This window comes from Leptinotarsa decemlineata, unplaced genomic scaffold (assembly GCF_025532065.1).
Source record: "Leptinotarsa decemlineata unplaced genomic scaffold, Ldec_3_MD MMD2_tig00026294_RagTag_RagTag, whole genome shotgun sequence".
Classification (NCBI taxonomy): Eukaryota; Metazoa; Arthropoda; class Insecta; order Coleoptera; family Chrysomelidae; genus Leptinotarsa; species Leptinotarsa decemlineata.
In genome coordinates this window covers 4,403,760-4,423,201 of record NW_027412674.1, presented here as the reverse complement: position 1 = coordinate 4,423,201, position 19,442 = coordinate 4,403,760, and positions in this window count along the sequence as shown.

Below are 19,442 nucleotides of genomic sequence, written 5' to 3'. Positions count from 1 at the left end.
TATATATATAAATGAAGCTATTTGAAAATTATAGTATCGATACTTTTTCATTGAAGAAAACTTAGTCTACAATGAAAACAAAGACCTCTGTAGAACAGTAATTTGGTCCTATTGTATTATTTCAGGAATTGACATTAATATCAAGTAGTTGATGAGTGAATGATCTAGAAAGGTTTTGAATCCAATTTTTCAGTTCTTTCTTGAATAGGCTTAGCGAGTTGTTTGTTTATTCAGTTCGTAAAGGTGTATACGTGTTAATGAAAAGAACAAATACCATACATATATATATATATATATATATATATATATATATATATATATATATATATATATATATATATATATATACGGAGATAGATTTTATCGAGTGTGGATGATACATATCAAAAATGGAACAATTCGTAGACACACTCCAAAAAGAGGGGCAAACCGCGGACACGTGTTTCTGGCTATTGGCCTCATCAGCGCGGTGCAGCCAAGTGCAACGATGGGCAACACTTTTTTGCCGAAAGCAGGAAACAACACATATGCACGGAGTCAACAACAGGAGCCAACCGCACATTTGTGGTTCCAGTTAGAAGACCTAGAATTCCCAGGCTACATCTAACATGGCTACGTAGGCAGCTATAGCTACCTGCGTGACATCCGGGTTCAGGATATAAATACAGAGATAGATTTTATCGAGTGTGTATGATACATATCAAAAATGGAACAATTCGTGGACACAACACTCCAAATAGAGGGGCAAACCGCGGACACGTGTTTCTGGCTATTGGCCTCATCAGCGCGGTGCAGCCAAGTGCAAAGATGGGCAACACTTGTTTGCCGAAAGCAGGAAACGACACATATGCACGGAGTTAACAAAAGGAGCCAACCGCACATTTGTAGTTCCAGTTAGAAGACCTAGAATTATTTGTTCAACATTCAAAAATCAATTTCCGATGACCAAAATAAACCAGTTCGCAGCAAAACATTATTTTACGAACAACTACAGAGATACATCGTCATAAATGTGAAAATACGAAACTAATCTATCTAGTAGGTCGCTATTAGCGATGGTGCCAATTAAATAGGTATGACGCTCTCAGTTTGTGTATTTTCGAAATTGAATTAATACTAATTGTGTGTTGTTTTTCTGATCTTAATTTGTTACTTTGATAATTCACTTGTTATTAAAATGGCATACACATATGAGGAAATGGCTGACATGCATTACGTTTACGGTCTGTCGCGGGGGAATGGGTTAGAAGCTTCTAGAAGATATGCTGAATTGTATCCTCAACGGCAGCATCCTTAACATAGAATATTTGCTCGACTTCATCAACGATTACGAGAATATGGTTCATTCGACAAAAGAACGCAGGATTGTGGTCGCCATCGAGAAGTACGAACACCACAGCTTGAGGAAGCAGTACTTAATTTGATAGAAGAACAACCTACTACCAGTACTAGTAAGATTGCTTTTCAGCTGAATGTTGATCATATGACGGAATTTCGAATTTTAAAGGAACAACTCTTATACCCTTACCATCTGCAACGAGTACAGGCACTGTTGCCGCGAGACTTTCCGAACCGTCTTGAATTTTGCAATTGGATGTTGGAAATGATTGGAAGAAATTGTGACTTTCTGAAGACAATAGAATTCACAGACGAATGTAGTTTTTCTCGGGAAAAGATTATTAATTTTCATAATTACCGCATATGGGCTGATGAAAACCCTCACGCTATTGTCGAAACTAACCATCAAGAACAGTTTTTTCTTAACGTGTGGATCGGAGTTATTGGGCCTCATTTTCTACCTCCTCGATTGAATGGTGGATAGGTCGAGGAGGACCACAGAACTAGCCAGCTCGATCCCCGGATCTCAATCTCTCGATGCTTCATGTTGAAGCAGTTCATCACACTGGAAAGTTTATCAAAGTATCCTGAATTCACTGATGAATCCATATTGAAATCTTCTGCCACAACAAATTTTACATTTGGTTTATACATAAATACATAATAAGCCAAGCGAGTACCCAGTTGCGGCAATACCAAACAGTTGTTGGACTACAGTAGGGATGAATTACGATGTCGAACAGGCCTTCTTACAGGACACTGTCATCACATTCAGAGACTCGGGCTGTCGAAAGACAGTATATGTCGCCTCTATTTCGAAAATGACGAAACAGCAGAGCACATACTTTGTGCCTGTTCCGCTGGGGTCTTAATATGGTTTTAAGAGTTCGACAGAGCCATACTCTTGCCATCTGACCAGAAATACCACCCACCAAACAAACTAATTGGCTTTATTAAGAAGCTGGGTTCTTTTGGCCGAGTGTGAATAGGTGTGAGCCACAATAAACCCTTGCGGGTTGCGGTGGAGGGTCGAATATACCCTCTAACTTTGGACCTAACCCAACCCAACTTATACTCAGATGCTCCCTCGTGGAAAACTTTCTTCACCCATGGTATATCCTCATCACTTTCTTACGTGCTATTGGAATTTGCTTGTTTCAACTTGACTCAAGAATTTTCACCAAATGAATTCCTACGTTGCGCCAATGAACATATTACACGTTGCTCGCATTCCGCTTTAATATGTTATTCCTCGAATTCCTATAAATCCCTTCTCACACATCTGAACCGTTGTTATCCGTGGGAGTAGAAGAATATATAGAGACAAACTATCCATCCAGTGGATGTACGGATAATTGAATTCGGTGGAGTTCTACTAATGAATCTATCCTACTATATCCACGGATTATTTCGGGAAGCGGTATAACAGTTGATTGTTTTATAAATGCCATGTCATTTTTTTAAATCATTAAACTCGAGAGACGGGATGAATTTGATTTTTTTTGAGTAAAAAATGCTTTCTTTTGGATAGTGTTTGGGATAACATATTTCACTTATGATAGGGGAGCCCAAGCAGGGATTTCGGGATTTACTGAAGCGCGGCAGATTAATATACAGGGGGATATCTTGTACCCGGTTAAGTATCTCCACCGAATATGAGCCCCATATATAAGGCCGCCTGTGAGGGATAAAGGATCAGATTAGTGAATAAAAATTGATCATTGGACATTCTCGAGCGCATCAGATTAAGGTAGAGTGAGTCAATTACCTGCTAAAAAGTGTATATTCCAGTGACCTGACAATTTGAAAATGACGTAAAGAAAGAGGAGGGCAGCAAAGTTGTAAAAAAATAACGTCATTTCAACATCCTCGAGTGTAGCTAATTTTTTTTCATCTTCGAAGGAAATGATTCGAGGATAACAAAAAATATATAGTCTGACGATTTCCACAAGCCGAAATAACGAAAATTTGTCTATAAAGTTTAATGCATGCAGCTGTATGATACCGAACTTATACATTTGTATAAGTTCGAAAATATCCTGTGGCGCTGTGTCCTTTTAGTGAAGCGCTGTAAGATTTATACTTCGAAATCCTGGGCCAGTCAATGAATTTTTATACAGGGGGTTTATTGAACATGCGGCAAAAAATCAAGAAACTATTCTTGGGACTATTCCAAGGATGTTTTATTCCTTGATGATTTTTGATAGATCTCTTTGTTTTGAACATACGTTCTGAACAAAAAATAATTTCGACAGTGACGATTTTATTAATTTTAAAATCATTAACGTAGTGAAAATAAAAGTATAGCGTACTACACTGAACCTTAGCGTACTACACTGGACCTATCATGTGGAACTGATGTATCAGCCCAAACATCAGTGCTATTTATATCACAACTTTTTGGAGCAAACGCTAATTTTTTCATATTTATATCTTGGCCTCGGATGTCACGCAGGTAGCTGTACCTGCTTCCGTGATAATGTTGGGATATCCTCTAGAAATTCAAAGTCTACTAACTTGAATCGCAAATGTACGGTAGGCTCCTGTTGTTGACTCCGTTCGTATATCTGCAAATTCAAACATGGCTCAGAAGAAAAATATCATCAGAAGAATGGGGTTGGAAATATGAATGCGAAATACTGATACCGCAAACAATGACGCAGCGACCAGCTCCAGAATCTTCATCAAAAATGGTTTTTTGAACATGCAATAACGATGCCGAGTATCTTGTGGGTGCAGAAAAAGTGGATTAAATTGCACTGTAATTTTCATGGATTGCAATGGTGATAACTGTATTAAACCTTTACCTACAACCCATATCAATGAAATCATAAGGGACGACAGTAATGAACAATATTTAAATAGCTGATATAGTTTATAATATTTTTTTCGCTGTAACTCGTTATTATTTGCAGAAGTTTCTAGGTAAAAAATGGAAATTTTTGCTGTACATATATTTTTCTTTTGTTCTTCTCATTTTTCAGTGAATTGTTCCAAAACTTTTCAATTTTTACGCCTTACGGACTCACATCTTATTTTGTTAATCTCAGACTTGTCCATTTTGCTGTCTGACTCTTCATTCCACTATGTTTTCATTCTAAGTACTTTTTTTGCATCCTGAGTACGTTGTTTCCTTCGATTTCTAGGCAAATATTATATTATTGGTTTCTCACTAGTTCGGACTTCCATTGTCTACTATATAAAATGATTTAAAATCCCTGAAACAAGTAAAAGAGAAGAATTAAAAATGAGTAGCTGAAAATAACAATTATATTTATCAAAAAAAACTGAAATGAAATAATAGTGAAAAAAATACAAGTGAAAATAGAACAATGGAACAAAAATAAATAAAAATAAAGAAATGAAAAAAGAAAATAAAAATAAAAAGTTGAGAGAATCCAAGTCACGTTAGTTCACGACGTTTCGATTGTAAGTATCTACAATCGTCTTCGGGAGATGATTTCTCCGAGAGATAATTATTTATAGGTCGTTCGAGTACTTTTACTTATCCCCGCATTCCATTTTCCGTTTCACTGGTTTCGTGGGGGATGACCGTTTGGTGGGAGTTGGCCATTTTTCGCTTGATGGTGGGTTTCCATATGTTGCGTATTTCTACGCTGGCTTGGCTGAATACGTTGTTGGACAACATGTATGCGGCTTCCTTGAATTTTCTCCTAAACCAATGTTCTTCTCTGTGCAAGATCTCAGTTTGGGACCACTCGATGTTGTGTTGATGGGTCCAAACATGGTCTGCTATTCCTGATTTGTTGGTTATTCCTCGCTGTGTGTGTTTCTTGTGCTCGGCAATGCGAACATTTAATGACCTCTCAGTTTCACCAATAAAGGATCAATAAAGGATTTTCCGCACTCACAGAGTATCCGGTAAATACAATTCTTGGAATCGTTTGGTAGCCTGGTTTTCGTGAGGCTGCTCATCACCCGAAGACGATTGTAGATACTAACAATCGAAACGTCGTGAACTAACGTGACTTGGAATCTCTCAACTTTTTATTTTAATTTTCTTTTTTCAATTCCTAAGTTTTATTTATTTTTGTTCAATTGTTCTATTTTTACTTGTATTTTTCTTCAATATTATTTTATTTCAGGTTTTTTTGATGAATATAATTGTTATTTTCAACTATTCATTTTGAATTCTTCGTTTTTAGTTGTTTCAGGGATTTCAAATCATTTTATATAGTAGACAATGGAAGTCCGAACTAGTGAAATTCATCATGAAACATTGTCAATCACCTTCAAAAAACATATTATTGATTCCTGCAATAAAAGTTAATATTACCGTACTTGAATGATATTTCACCCATTATTCTCAACAAACTTCCATTTCATTTGGAATAATTTCTCCCACACTGTGATGTACGGTACTTTTTATCGTGGGTTTTGTATGAAAGAATTTACTACGTTTTAACAACCTGTTTATTCAAAATTAAAATACCAACTCCTCGATACACAAATCTAAAAACCACTCGTTCCATATATGAGTGTAAGAACTTATACATGCGCATGGCATTCATATAGGAATATTTATACAGAGTGTATTTACACATATGTTACATTTCTCCCCCTTTTTGATCTTGAATATGACGCAACTGATATTCCAATCTTTCAGGAGGTTTATGTTTACGAGAACCCCTACGGATCATAGTTCCTGTTGTGTCATTTTCATTTTCAAATTGGGTTTCAGGTGATCGAAACAAATCTGATAAACCTACTTGTTCATTTTTATCACTTTGTGGATGTTCGTTACTTTTATCAGTTTCTACATGTTCACTATTACCATGCAATCCACCATACTCTAGAATTTGATTCAAATGCCGGTGCCATGTTTTCATGTTTTTTTATATCTGGTATGAAGACTAAATATGTTCTGGGACCAATTTTCTTTTCAACCTTTCCTTCAATCCATTTTGTTTTCACTTTCCTATAATCTTTAACTGATACTATATCTCCTATACAGAAAGTTTTTATTCTTTTTCCCCCATAATACATTTTTTAACGATTCAAACTTTCAACCATTTTTCCAGAAAACTCATTTCCGTCTTTCCCCTCTTTTGTTTCTGGCAATAACAAATCTAGCTTAGTACGAATTTTACGACCAATCATTATCTCCGCGGGACTTATACCAGTAGTACAGTGTGGAGTGTTTCTGTAATCCATCGATTCAACAATGAATCCAAATCAGAAATACCTGAATTTAAACTTTTCAATAAAGATTTCTTTATCGATTTTACTGAATTTTCAGCCTGGCCATTCGTAGCTGGGTTGAAAGATGAGCTATGTTTTAGTTCGACACCATTATCTTTCAAAAAATTATGAAATTCTGAAGAAACGAAATATGACGCGTTATCTGAAATTAAAATGTGAGGAATGCCAAATCGTGCAAAAAGACTCCTTAAAATTTTTATTGTACTAGATGAAGTTATTTCACTTACTATGAAAGCTTCACACCATTTTGAAATAGCATTTTTGCTACAAAAATATATTTATTTTTAATTGGGCCCAAATAATCTATATGGATTCTTTCCCAACAATTATTTGGATATTTCCTTTAGCTTTAGGTGTATTATTTCTTAAACTTGAACATAATTTGCAATTTTTTACCGTTTTTTCAATATCGATATTTAGTCCTGGCCACCAAACATAGTTTCGTGCCAGACTCTGCATTTTAACGATTCCTAAATGGGATCTATGAATTTCGCCTAAAATTTGACCTTGTATATTTTCTGGTATTACAATTCTATACCCAAACAGAATACAATCATTTACTATTGAAAAACAATTTTTATTTGTGAGATATGGTTTCAGTTCAGAGTCTACCTTTTTTGGCCAACCTGTTTTTATGTATTCTGACACTTTTTGTAGGACAGTATCCTGCAAGGTCAGTTCCCTTATCTTTTTGCAATTTATATAAATATTTTCGTTTTGTGAAATATATTTAATCATAAATGAACAATCCTCATGTTGTGAGAGACAATCTGCATAATTGTTTTCAGATTTTACATACTTGATTTCAAATTGAAAATTAGCCAATATGAGAGCCCATCTCTGTAGTCTGTTCGCAGCAAATATAGGAATTCCTTTTTTAGTGCCAAAAATAACTACTAAAGACTTATGATCGGTCAACAAAATAAATTTTTTAGCAAATAAATATTGATAAAGTTTCTTAACACCGAAAATGATAGCCAACGCCTCTTTTTCTATCACTGAACTTTTCTTCACTTTCAGTCGAAGTTCTGGAAGCAGAAGCTATCGGCCGTTGAACTCCTTGTATACAGTGCGTTATCATTGCCCATATTCCTGTTTGAGATGCATCTACTGCTAGTTGTATGGGTAACTTTGGATCAAAGTGAACTAGAACTTCAGCGGATGCTAATATTTTCTTTATTTTATTGAATGACATATTAAACGTCTCATTAAAATCAAATGAAGTATTTTTTTGTAATAAATTATAAAGAGGTTTCAACACTCTTTAACTATTAGGTATGAATTTATAGTAATAATTAACAAGACCTAAAAATGATTTCAATTGTTTTACGTTTGTTGGAAACGCTGCATTCAATACTTCTTTTCCACTTTATCTTCCATTGTGTGGAGACCTTCTTTGTCTATTTTGAACCCCAAATAAGTGACACTTCCTTTAAAAAATTCATATTTCCTTTGTAAAACCGACCTCTGCAAACTTTTTCATTACTGATTTTACTCTAAGTATGTGTTCCTCTTTGGTGGTTCCGTTAATGAGCACATCATCAAAAAATGAAGCTACTCCTTCAATACCCTCTAACAACCGTGACATAATTTTCTGAAATTTCGCCGGACCTGAATGTATACCGTATGGTAACCTGTTATGACAGAAAAGACCTTTAGATGTTGTTATTGTTGTTAAAATGCGAGATTCTGAATCTAATTCTACCTGCTGATATGCATTTGATAAATCAAGTTTTGTAAAATGAGTTCCCCCCTGTAATTTAGCAAATAACTCTTCTATACGTGGTAAAGGAAATTTGTCGATTTCTAGATCTGGATTTAATGTTATTTTGTAATCACCGTATAATCTAGTTGAACCATTTGGTTTTATTATCGGAACTATTGGTATTCCATATTCACTGTATATCACTGGTGATAAAATTTTTGTTTTAATTAGTCTGTCGATTTCAGCCTCAACTTTTTCTTGCATATGCAAATGGAAGCATACGGGCTTGAAAAAATTTCGGCTGACCTCCCTTTTTTAAAGTTAAGCTAATATAACCCTTTGTTTGAAGGTGATTGACAATGTTTCATGATGAATTTCACTAGTTCGGACTTCCATTGTCTACTATATAAAATGATTTGAAATCCCTGAAACAACTAAAAAAGAAGAATTAAAAATGAAGAGATTCCAAGTCACGTTAGTACACGACGTTTCGATTGTTAGTATCTACAATCGTCTTCGGGTGATGACTGGACTGATTCCTCCGAGAGATGACTATTTATAGGTCGTTCGAGTACTTTCACTTATCCCCGCTTTCCATTTTCCGCTTCACTGGTTCCGTGGGAGATGACCGTTTTGGCGGGAGTTGGCTATTTTTCGCTTGATGATGGGTTTCCATATGTTGCGTAGGTTGGATGAATACGTTGTTGGACAACATGTATACGTTCCTCTCTGTGCAAGATATCACATTGGTTTAGGAGAAAATTCAAGGAAGCCGCATACATGTTGTCCAACAACGTATTCAGCCAAGCTAGCGTAAAAATACGCAACATATGGAAACCCATCATCAAGCGAAAAATGGCCAACTCCCGCCAAAACGGTCATCTCCCACGGAACCAGTGAAGCGGAAAATGGAAAACGGGGATAAGTGAAAGTACTCCAACGACCTATAAATAGTCATCTCTCGGAGAAATCAGTCCAGTCATCACCCGAAGACGATTGTGGATACTAACAATCGAAACGTTGTGAACTAACTTGACTTAGAATCTCTTCACTTTTTATTTTTTTTCTTTTTTCATTTCTTTATTTTTATTTATTCAATTGTTCTATTTTTACTTGTATTTTATTTCACTATTATTTCATTTCAGGTTCATTTTGGTTATTATAATTATTATTTTCAGCTATCTCATTTTTAATTCTCCTTTTTTAGTTATTTCAGGGATTTCAAATCATTTTATATAGTAGACAATGGAAGTCCGAACTAGTGACATTAATATAACCCTTATTGAAACAACCTAACTCTGAATTTAGGACAGATGGAAATTCTTTTTGAAAATACTCGGCATAATCCGTTTCTTAATTATTAACTGATAATTGAAATTTACTGAAAAAGTCTTGACCTAACAATGGTGGTCCTCCTTTATTTATAACATATAAATATTAAATGTCATTAATGTTTTTATAGACAATATTTACGAGTATTTTTCCCAAAGGGGTAATACTTTTTCCATCATGAGTTCTTAATATTTTCTGAGTGTTTTCTAATGGAACATTGAAAAAATGAGCAATTTTGAATTCTTTTGAAATTACCGAAACAGAGGCATCAGTATCTAACTCAAATTCAAAATAAATATCATTGATAATAATATCTACTATAATAGGTTCAAAATTTTTTGAATTCTGATTTAGATTGTACAATTCAGAAACTTCATCAGATGATTCTAAATAATAATTTCTATTATTTCCAAATCCAGATTCAGAGCTATATTTAAGTTTAGAACATTTTACTGCAATATGACCTCTGACACTACATTTTCGACAAAAACAATTTTTGTACCTGCATGGTGGTGGATGTACTTTATTTACCACACACTTCACATGATGTTCTTCCTGATCCTGCTGCCGTCGGGACGAACGTCTTGCTGAAGTTGCTCCTATCTTGCTGCGGCGGATGGCTACTGCTTTCCAAACTCCTTCCTCCTGCTGTACTTGCATACTTCCTACCTCCTAGGTGATAAACTTCCTGCTCTGCTCGGATTTCACTTCTGATTACTACCGCTTGACTTCTTTGACTGCTAGCTTCCTTATTTAAAGCTTTCTCGAACGTGAAATTTTCACTGTTTACTTCAAAAAGCCTGTCCTTTATAGGTCCTTTTGGTAAACCACATATGAATGGATCACGCATTACAACTGTTAGTTCATCTTTGAAATCGCATTTTCCTGCTAACTGTCTTATCCGGGCTGCCCATTCTTGTACCGTTTCATCTTTATTTTTCGAAGCGGAATAAAATATTTCTCTGTCTGGAAAAACTAACTTGGCTGGTGTAAAATGCTTGTCAAATAGCGCTATCAATTCCTTGAATGGTTTCTCTGACGGTTTATTCGGCAAATATAAACTGTTTATCAACTGATATGCCGTTTCGTTGCACATATTTAACAATAGTCCACGTTGTTTTTCTTCCTCCTTTATTCCGTTTATTGACAAGTATTGTTCTAATTGTCCTTTATAGATTCTTCAATCACATTCATTTGGATTAAAAACCCTTAAACAGCCTATATACGACATCGCCATTTTATGTGTGAACATACGTATTGTTTAACTAGTTTCACTTTAATCAATTTTGTGATTCCGATCAGTTTTTTATATACCCCGTCGCCACTGTGATGTAAGGTACTTTTTATCGTGGGTTTTGTATGAAAGAATTTTCTACGATTTAACAACCTGTTTATTCTAAATTAAAATACCAACTTGTTATGTATGTTCGATATTAATTTGAACATCAAACAAACATACATTTAAATAGGAAATAATAATACACAGCTTCAATTCGAACTTACTATATTGACGGCCAAATACATACTACTGATATATACATAAAAACATCTGGGACTTTTTACAAAGAACCGTTAAGGGTATCTTACATTTCTCCCCTTTAAAAGTCGTAACCACCCGATACTATTGGCTTAATAACCAAGTCTGTCAGGTTGACTTATTTTACTACGGCGTCGTAACACTCGCGTATTATCACTAGTCTCTGATATAACAGTTTCACTATTAGTTTCTAATTCACCTTGATGCGATTCATCCCGAGTTACTACACTAATATCTTTATATACATTATTTACATCTAAATCAGAGCGTGGAATGATAGATACTGTTTCTTTATCAACATAATCTTCATTTTGTTTACTTGTCGAATTTCTTTGTTTAAGTTGATCTATGTGACGCTTCCAGATCATTCCATCTTCTGATTTAACTATATAAGTTCTACCACCACGAATAATTTCAATAACCCCGGTACACCATTCCTGCTTATCTGGTCTGAAATCGCGTACCCAAACCTGGTCACCTTTATTGAAATACGTTTTTCTGTTTCCTCGATAATACTGTTGTTGTTTCAGTTGTTTATTTTGTATAACTAGATTTGTTGAAGGCATCAACAAGTCAAATTTATTTCGCATATTCCTCCCCAATAATATTTTTGACGGAGTTTCGCCGGTAGTAGTATGTGGTGTGTTTCTATAATGAAACAGAAAACGTTGTATTATTAAATTTATATCTGCATTTTTATTTTCATTCTTAGCTTTCAGGATGGCTCTTTTTAAAATTTTAACCGCACTTTCAGCTAACCCGTTTGTTGACGGATGATAGGGAGCACCAGTTAAATGTTTCACACCGCTCAACCTTAAAAAATTTTGAAATTCATCAGACATAAAGGTGGTTGCATTATCTGTGCAAAGGTGAAAAGGTAAACCAAATCTACTGAATATTTCGCGAAATATTTTAATGGTACTAGATGCTGTTATGTCTCGCATTTGAAAACACTCTAACCACTTCGATGTTGCATCTTCTATCACTAAAAATTGTTTATTGAATACTGGTCCGAAAAAATCGGCATGCAACCTAGTCCACGGTTGTTCTGGGCACCTCCAGGTTGACAAATATGATTTAGGCGGATTATTTGAATAAACAGCACAAGAATCACAATGTTTTGCCCGATCTTCAATTTGTTTATCAATTGACGGCCACCAAACATAAGATCTTGCAAGGGACTTCATTTTTACAACACCCATATGCGAGCTATGTAATTCTTGTAAAATTGAAGTTTGAAATTTTTTTGGAATTATCAACCTGGAACCCCACATTAAACAATTTTGTTCGACAGAAATTTCATTTTTTCTGCGAAAAAATGGTTGAAATTCATTAGATGGACAGCTTGCAGGCCAACCCTCTCTAACAAAGAACAAAATTTTACTGAGAATCTGATCAATTGCTGTTGCTTGTTTTATTAACTTTACATCTAAAGGAAAATCCGATTCTTCAATAAAATTTAAATACGATATGTTACTGTTGAACCGAAAAATCGATAACCAATTACTTTCTTCGTCTTTTGAGGAATTTATGGGCAGCCTAGATAAAAAATCTGCAACATTATCACTACTTTTCACGTACACTATGTCGTAGGAAAAAGCTGATAAAATGTATGCCCATCTTTGCAATCTATTCGCAGCAAAAACCGGCAACCCTTTTTTGTCACCAAAAATTGCTAACAGAGGTTTGTGATCCGTGTACAAAACAAACCGTTGGCCGTAAATATATTGAAAAAATTTCTTTACTCCAAAAATAATACTTAAAGCCTCTTTTTCAATTTGTGAATATTTTATTTCACTAGTCGTCAGTAACCTTGAAGCAAAAGCAATTGGCCTTTCAGAGTTATCTTTATAAATATGGGAGATTGTTGCGCCTAGAGCAAATTGAGAAGCGTCTACGCTTAGTTTAATTTTTTCCTCTGGATTGAAATGTGCCAGAACCGAGGAAGAGACCAATAACTTTTTTGCTTCTTCAAAGCTTTTATTACACTCTTCATTCCATTCCCAACTTGCACCTTTTCTCAATAACCTATAAAGTGGCTTCAAAATTTGAGAAGCATTTTTCATGAATTTACAATAAAAATTCAACATACCTAAAAAAGATTTTAGTTCAGTTACAGTTTCAGGAATTTTTGCCTTTTTAATTGCTACTACACGTTCATCTAAAGTATGTAGTCCGTTTTTATCTATTACATGACCAAGATATTTGACAGAATTTTTGAAGAAAAAGCATTTTTCTTTCTTTACCTTCAAGCCGCATTCTTGAAGTCGTTTAAAAACTTTTTCCAATCTATCGAGATGCTCTCTATCAGTCCTTCCCGTTACTACTATATCGTCGAGGAAACAGACAACTCCTGGAAAAATAAACATCTGCTCCATGATATTTTGGAAAATGAATGGGGCGCTTGAAATTCCGTAGGGTAGTCTTGTATACGAAAAAAGACCTTTGTGAGTTGTAATAGTGACTAATTCTCTAGAATTTTCTGACAATAAAACTTGCTGATAAGCATCAGAAAGATCAATTTTTGAGAATTTGTCACCTCCTTGCAACTGAGAAAAAAGATATTCTACTCTTGGAAGAGGAAAATGTTGAACAACTAAATTAGGATTCAGTGTAATTTTAAAATCTCCACACAAACGAACCGATCCGTTTTGCTTTAAAACTGGTACAACGGGCGTGGCCCATTCTGAGAATTCAGTTGGTATTAAAACTTTATTTTTAACTAATCTCTCAATTTCCGTTTCTATTTTCGGTTTTAATGCAAAAGGAACTGGTCGTGGTTTACAAAATTTTGGGATGGCTCCCTCTTTCAGTTTCAAAGAAATTTTAAATTTATTGAATGTTCCCAAATTATTGTCAAAAATTTCATTGTATTTATTGATCAGAGAATTGACTTCTGTTGAAGAACTAAGGTCAGAAAAATTCAGTATATTATAATCTAATGATGAATTTGTATCAACATGATTTTCCTTAACCTTACATAAACCTAAATTCAGCATTTTCAACCCATTTCTACCTATGAGTGGAGGACCACCATTTTTTACCACATAAGTTTTTAATATATGTTTTTCACCTTCATAAAATATTTCTAAGTTCAAAAATCCCATAGGTTGAAATGTGACACCTACATAATCTCTTAGCGATAAATCGCTTTTGAACAGCGTTTTACTACTAAAATGCTTTAAATATAATTTTTCGGAAATGGCAGAATGGGCAAATCCTGAGTCAACTTCAAAACTAATTGGGATATTATCAACTCTTAAATTAATAAAAAATGGTTGTACATTTCCATTACTGTCAATATCAGTATCAAAATTACTTAAATTTAATATTGATTGATCGAAATTACAGTTATTCACAGAATTGGATTTGAAATTTGATAAATTAAAAATTGACTGATCTGAATCTATATCTGTTTGACATTCAGTTACGCTTAAATATTTGTTTGACGTCGATTTGCATTGTGGCGCCAAATGACCTTTTTTACCACATTTATGGCAATTACAATTTTTGAAAGCACAATCACTTGCCTTATGATTACTGCGACCACAAACGAAACAACATACCTTCGTTGAAAAACGTTTATTTTGACTCACCCTTGGATTCTTCAAATTATTCTTACCAGTCGCACCACTGCTTCCTTGGACCGTATCACTACGTTGTTGGTTGACGTTACCTGTCGACCTTCCTTTTGACTGGGGTCTATGAAAGTTTAGGGGATCTGCGGGCTCGTGTTTAATGCATACCTTTTCTCTGAATAAATGCTCCTTCAGCGCCGATTCCTTGGACAGAGCAATTTTCAACACTGACTTCAAAGTGACCTTTACGTCTGAAGCATCCTCTTCAAATAGCAGCCGATCCATAATATCTTTATCAGCGATTCCAATGACAAATATATCACGCAATATAATCTGAAGTTCCGTGCCGAAGTTACATTTGGAAGCTAAACTTTTAACACGTGCTTCCCAATCACCGACACTTTCCTTTTCACTTTTACGGGCAGAAAATAATTTTAATCTTTCTGCGAAATAGGATTTTACAGGTGTCAAATGTTCATTCAGCAGTGTAACCAGATCTTCGAAAGATTTTGCTTCCAGAAGATTCGGTACACATAAATTACGCACTAATTTATAGCAGTCTTCCGATAGTGTGTTCAGAAGTATAGCCTTTTTACGCATAGCGTCCACTATGTCGTTGGCAATGAAAAATTGTTGGAGTCTCTCTTGAAAAACCGAAAAATCTGAACTGCTCGGATCGAAGGTTTCCAAGGTCCCGAGAAACCCGAAACACTTTTGACTTCCACTATCACCTGGCATTTTTATTTCGTGAATTCCACTAAATAAAAAAAAATCACACTATTTTTCCAATGAGTACGTGAATTCCAAATATCCTCGTCGCCAATAATGTTATGTATGTTCGATATTAATTTGAACATCAAACAAACATACATTTAAATAGGAAATAATAATACACAGCTTCAATTCGAACTTACTATATTGACGGCCAAATACATACTACTGATATATACATAAAAACATCTGGGACTTTTTACAAAGAACCGTTAAGGGTATCTTACACAACTCAACCAATCGTTTCATATATGAGTGTAAAAACTAATACATGCGCATGACATTCATATAGGAATATATATACAGAGTGTATTTACAAATATATTACACACACCAGAACAAAAATACTACCTCTCGACGCGCCTGATGCTAATCAAATTGGCATTATCGGTGTTATGTCTGAAGGTGGACCGGGAGTTAAATAATACTTCCAACACTAGTTGATCAGGTTTTACCTCACTTTTCTTTACAACTGACATTCCATTGTCCTCTACATGGCATCCCGAATTCACCTCCCGGAAGGTATGTGTGCCCATGCTTGCCTGTGTGGCGGCAAATACAAACAATATACAACACCCTCACACTGAGATTTTTTTTCTATATCATATACATTTGACACATTAATTCAAACAGTTTTTTTTTCATTACATGTTAATGAACCCTTCTAACAATTCTATATATAAGATTAAATTTCAAACATACTAGTTAAAATTCTTTGTAGACACACACAGAATACATGGACAATTAACAAGATAACATGTACATAATTTTGTTCAACACTATAAAATAGCAAAATATCAATCTGAGTTGGAAAATTGAGTTAAAAAGTTATTGTACCTCACAGGTCTTTTCGAGATTCGTTTGAACGTGGGAACAGATGAAGATGCAATCTGGTGATTTGATTCTGATCCATTTGGAAAACTCTGTGACTTTTCATCACTAGACTTTGAATTTATAGTTGTTTCCTCCAAACTTGTGCTGGGAGTTTGTACGGTTGGGAATTCAGTATTGTTTGGTAAGCTATCAATTCTATTATTGTTTTCACTTGAACAACTTTTTTTCACAACCGTGGGAATAACATTCCTTGGTGCCGGTAAGTTAAGATAGTAATCAGTTGAAGAATGAGAATTTCCCTGTATGTTGCACGCTTCACCGTCATGTGCTTCTAGAATATTCTCTCCTGGTTGAGCAAACCTCTCTTGAATTTGGTTAACATGCCTTTTCATGGTTCTGTTATCCGGAGTCTGGCATATGTATGTCGATCTTCCTAGTTTGGTAACAATCTTTGCTGCTAACCATGTTTTTTTTTGGTTTTGATAAATTCTTATGTATATATCCTTCCCCTCTGCAAATTCTCTTCTCTGTTCTTCACGCCCTTTCCTGTGAATATTTTGGTATTTGTTTTCTTCTCCTAAAACTTCAGGTGATGATTCTATACTTCTTCTTTTCAGCTGGCTGAGTCTAGTTCTAAGGTCTCTGGAAAACATTGAATAGTAAGGTGTCTTACCTGTGCTACTGTGCACTGATGTTCGATAAGTTAAGAGAATTCTTGAAATTATGGTAGAAATTTCAATATTATTGTTCCTTGGATCTTGTAATGCTGTATTGAATTTGTTTTTAAATATTTTCACACATATTTCAGCTGCACCATTGCTCTGTGCATGATCTGGTGGAGTTGTTATGTGTAAAATACCATTTCTGGTGAAAAATTGTTTAATGTTTTCTGATACAAATTGAGGACCATTGTCACTCACAACTGTCTCTGGTAATCCAAATCTTGAGAATATATCTCTCAGGACTTCTTCTGTTTTCCTTGATGTCGTGTTTTTTGACATTTGATATACTTCTAACCATTTAGAATAGGAGTCCGTCAAAATAAAATACATCCCCCCCTTTTGTAGGTCCCAAAAAATCTATATGCACCCTTTCAAAAGGTTTCGTTGCCAAAGGCCAGGCTGTCAGTGGAGCCTTTGGAGAATCTTGTTTGTTTTCTGAGCATATGGAACACGATCTCACCATGTTTTCAATGTCCCTATCAATGTTTAGCCAATATAACAAAGATCTGGCTGTGGTTTTCATTTTCACCATTCCGAAATGTGATGTGTGCAGTTCCACTAACAGTGCCTCTCTCAGACTTCTTGGAATAATGATTCTGTGCCCCCATGTTGAAATTCCGTTTTCATCACACAGCTCATTTCTTCTGTGGTAATATGGCTTCAACGCTGTGTCGATTTTTTTCGGCCATCTATCCTTCACATGTATTGAATTACCTTCTGGAGTTCTGTATCAAGGGCTGTCTTCTGTTCTTTCGGTGAAATTGATGTAGATGTCAGTTGAATTCTCCAGATTTCCTTTTGCTAGTAGGGGTTTCCTAGATAAATAATCAGCAACTGGATTATTGTTTCCTTTAATATATTGGATTTTATAGTCAAACATGGAAAGAAATGTAGCCCATCGTTGCAGTCTGCTAGCAGCCACGTGAGGAATGCTTTTGTGTTCATCAAAGATTGTTACAAGTGGTTCATGATCTGTTCTTAAAATGAATTCATTTCCACACACATATTGGTAAAATTTGTTCACTACAAAGTAGATTGCCAGTGCTTCAATATGAACTGTACTGTAATTTTTTTCTGATGGTCAATGATGTGACTTAAAACAGCAGATATGCCTTTCCTGCTTGCAATACTGTAACAAGTATTGGGAATTTAGGAATGAAGTGCACTAAAGTTGTGTCAGAAGAAATTATTTCTTTCAGTTTTTTAAAACTACTTTCACAATGATCTGTCCAGTTAAAAACATGATCTTTTTTTAACAACTGGTAAATAGGATGAAGAATTTTGGATAAGTTTGGTATAAATCTAGCATAATAATTTGTAAAACCAATGAAACTACGCACCTCACTAACGTTATTTGGCCTATCAGCTTCTGAAATTGCTTTCACTTTACTCTCTACCTTTTTGAGTCCATCTTTACTGATGTTGAAACCTAAATATGTGATACTGTCTTGGAAAAATTTACATTTACTTTTATTGAGTGTTAAACTGGCATTCTGAAGCCTTTGAAAAACTTTCTCTAAATTTAAAAGATGTTCTTTTGAATTTGAGCCAGTGACAACAATGTCATTAATAAAGTTTACCACTTGGTCCAAGCCTTGCAGTAACTGTTCAAGTTTTTTTTGAAAGATGCTAGTTGCTGGGGTAATTTCGTATGGCATCCGATTTACTTTATATAAACCTCGGTGTGTGTTCCATGTTAATATTTTTGAGGTATCTTCATCAAGTTCAATCTGATTATATGCACTTCTGAGATCAATTTTTGAAAAATGTTGGCCTTTGCTCAATTTAGAAAAAATTTCATCGATTCTTGGAAGAGGATGCTTGAAGTTTCTTAAATATTTATTTACTGTGACTTTGTAATCGCCACAAACTCGCAAAGTTTTATCAGACTTCATTACAATTACTATTGGTGTAGCCCATTCACTAGTTTCAATAGGACTGATAACCACCTCTGTTTCAACTTTGACTAATTCAGAGGTAAGTGCTTCTTTATATGCAAATGGAACATTTCTGTGCTTACAAAATACAGGTTTTGCATCCTCTTTCAATTCTAAACTTACTTTAGATTATTTATATTTACCTAACCTATCAGAAAACAAATCAGGAAATGATATTACTACTTTGTTTACTTCATTATTAATTGATAAAGCATTTACCAAATTGATCCTTACATTAAATGTTTTCATCCAGTCTCTGCCCAATATGTCAGTACCACCGTTGCGAACAACATATAACTTTATGCGTTTTGTTTCATTTATGAAATGAACATTTGGCAAGAAAAATCCATCAGGTTCAAAAATTCCTTCATTATAACTTCTGAGCAACGTGCTATCTTCATTTAATCTATAATTAGAAAAATATTTTTCATATGTATTGCTGTTTATAGCTGAAATAGCAGAACC